The sequence below is a fragment of the Eptatretus burgeri genome, chromosome 13, assembly GCF_056783735.1.
Source record: "Eptatretus burgeri isolate ZD-2024b chromosome 13, Ebu_testis_v1, whole genome shotgun sequence".
Taxonomy (NCBI): Eukaryota; Metazoa; Chordata; class Myxini; order Myxiniformes; family Myxinidae; genus Eptatretus; species Eptatretus burgeri.
Genome location: NC_140973.1, coordinates 29513512 through 29516315, shown reverse-complemented (window position 1 = coordinate 29516315; position 2804 = coordinate 29513512). Strand labels below are relative to the sequence as shown.

At 36.4% G+C, this 2804-nt stretch overlaps 1 pseudogene across 1 annotated transcript in view; it reads left to right on the top strand.

Annotated features, from left to right (window-relative positions):
• The first annotated feature begins 958 nt into the window (after positions 1–958).
• The window catches only part of LOC147014150 (ubiquitin-protein ligase E3A pseudogene), a 20496-nt pseudogene continuing 18650 nt past the window's right edge, over positions 959–2804 (top strand). The window contains exon 1 of the transcript XR_015050662.1: positions 959–984. The product of XR_015050662.1 is annotated as a ubiquitin-protein ligase E3A pseudogene (transcript). The remainder of the gene's footprint in view (positions 985–2804) is intronic.

Genomic DNA, 2804 nt, shown 5'->3' with positions numbered 1-2804 from the left:
TCCGGATTCCCATCTTCACCAAAATCGAATTGGTTCGTCTTTGTCACACACCCAACCTGGCCACCAAGTTTCATCCGAATCCATCCATAACCTTTTATGATGTTGTGCTATATATTGTTTTTGGCCCAATCTCTCATTGGTGAAGAATCACTTTAAATATCGTAGTATCTGGATCTGGATCCGGATTCAGATCCTCACCAAAGTTACGTGTTGCTGTCCTTGGCCAGTCACCTACATGCACCAAAAAATTTAAACGATTGCTTGAAAACTGTGATGAAAAATCATAGGCAGACCAACATACTTGGCAAAAACATTTTTTTGCCAAGTAACAAGAAGGTGTCAGGTGGTAGCCTGACAGGTATGATGAAAATCATGCAAATGATGTCAGTCACCTTGACTTTTGACATGTATACAATATAGTCAAAAAAAAAACTTGACAGCCTCACTTTTGTCCTTCGGGATCCTCTGGTAAAGTTTGATGAAGATAGCTGAAAACGTTGGCGACTTATCGTACTCACCGACAAACATACAAACGAATGAGACAGACCGACATATGATGGAAATTTTAAATTTTTGTCAAAACATACAGGGGTGAAAACATCACCTCCGTCCACCTCTTGGGGGCGAAGGTAATCGGTAACCCAAGAGTGGAATTGGCCTTGAATGCCATATGCAGAGAGTTTGGAGAGCAAGGCAGGATACCAAACTATTGAAAGCTCGAGATATGTGTAAAGAGACGCCTTCTCTATTATTCTTTGCCACATCTGGATTTGAAGTGTGCATGTAATAACTAACTTTGCTATTGAGGTTGTACACAAGAATGCATACTGTCAATGGTATTTCAACATATTAGACCTGGAGCTACCGGACTCGCTGCTATTTTTAGTTTTCTAAATATGTCCTTTTGGTAAAGTTTCAGCAAAGGCCACAGCAAAACATATTATTGACTGCAAGCTACACATGATGGTTTGCTACTTTGTGCAGGTTTCTCCTTGATTATCCATATTTTTTTGAATGTTTTCTTGTTTGTTTGTTTTTTTTTTATTCTAGTTTTGACTCGGTAGTTTTTTGAAAATATTTTTTTATTTGTGTGTCTATCTTGATTGAAATAAAACTTTTTTTGTGTGTGTTTCTTCGTTACAACAATTCTGCTGTTGGGAGTCGATGCACAAAGTTATTTGCAAATTATTTTTCTGACTTGTTGCTTTGTAACATTTATTCTTCACAGCAGTTTGAAGTTGTTGCTATTTTGAATACCAACAAAAGTCTGTGCAGAAGCTTAGATAATCCCAGACCATTATTGTTTGTCTTCATATGAAAGGTTTTCCTTTTAAAACTTTGTCCATGCAAACTGAGGCCTTTTTTTTTGGATTGCTTTCAAAGGAAATGCACATGGATATAAATTATATCAAGGAAGGTTCTATTTATCAACCATGTTTAGAAAATTGTGAATCTTCTCAAGATCTATCTGCTGAATAGCTTTTGTGATTGATTTGTTTTACTTCGTTAAAAATTCTTTTTAACAGATTTGTCACGTTTCTGCAAAGATTTTACATTTTGAAACATGGACACTAAATATCTCGTATGTTGGCCATGGTCTTTTAAAAAAGTTTTCAGACAGTTCACCAAAGGTATTATGCAGAGATTCCTGTTTTAAAAAGATAGAAGAGATATTTTATATGAAATATCCAAATGCCTCTGAACTGAAAAAGTTCAACAAACACCTGGACAGCTGTCATTTAATAAAACGAAATTGTGTACGCATCATCGACGTGTCGTACATTTTCAATTTGATTTTTTTTTTTTTTATCTGCTTCATATTGTACGTGAATTTCTCATTTACCTAAATTAGTACCTATATACCTCATCTCACCTCATCTAAATTGGAATAAACAAGGTACTGCACAGTATTATATTTTTCACTGCTCCTGCAAAACAAAACGAAACAAAATTCCTCTTGCGTTTAAAAAAAAAAATTTGGGGGGTGTATGTCGATACTTTTTTCCCTGAAAGTCTGGGCTTCAATTTGTACTGTGAATCGACTGATCAATGGTTTAATACTTTAAGACGTTGAATTGGATAAATGAAAAAGAATTGCAAAGTGTGATATTTTTGAAGATTTGCAATTTTTGTCAAAACACACAGGGGTGAAAACATCACCTACCTTTGTCGAAGGTAATCAGTAACCCAAAAGTGGAATTGGCCTTGAATGCCAAATGCAGAGAGTTTGTAAAGCAAGGCATTGTTTACTATACCTCTGCCACTGAAGGTGAACGAGGAGGTTATGTTTTCACCCCTTTCTGTTTGTATGTCTGTTTGTGTACAGAATATCTCAAAAAAGTTGTGGATAGGTTTGGTGTGTGACAAGGATGAACTGATTAGATTTTGATGAAGATCCGGATCCGGATCCGGATCCAAGTAGAATTTGTAAAGTGATTCTTCACCATTGAGAGATGGGGCAAAACCGATATATAGCACGATATCTCAAAAAGTTGCGGCCGGATTCAGATGAAACTTGGTGGACAGATTGGGTGTGTGACAAGGAAGGATTTATTTGATTTTGGTGAAGATCTGGATCTGTCGACTAGAATTTTTAAGTGATTCTTCACCATTGGGAGATCGGGCCAAAAACGATATAGTTCTGTATATCATATTTCAAAAATGTATTGGACCCGATATGTTCTCGTGGATCAGACATTACGTGGTGGAGGTATGCGCTCCACCGAGTGCCCTTCGAGTTGTATAATCGTTTATTCAAAATGATACAGAATCATTGTCCAAAATGTTTGCCAATTGGGTGAGCA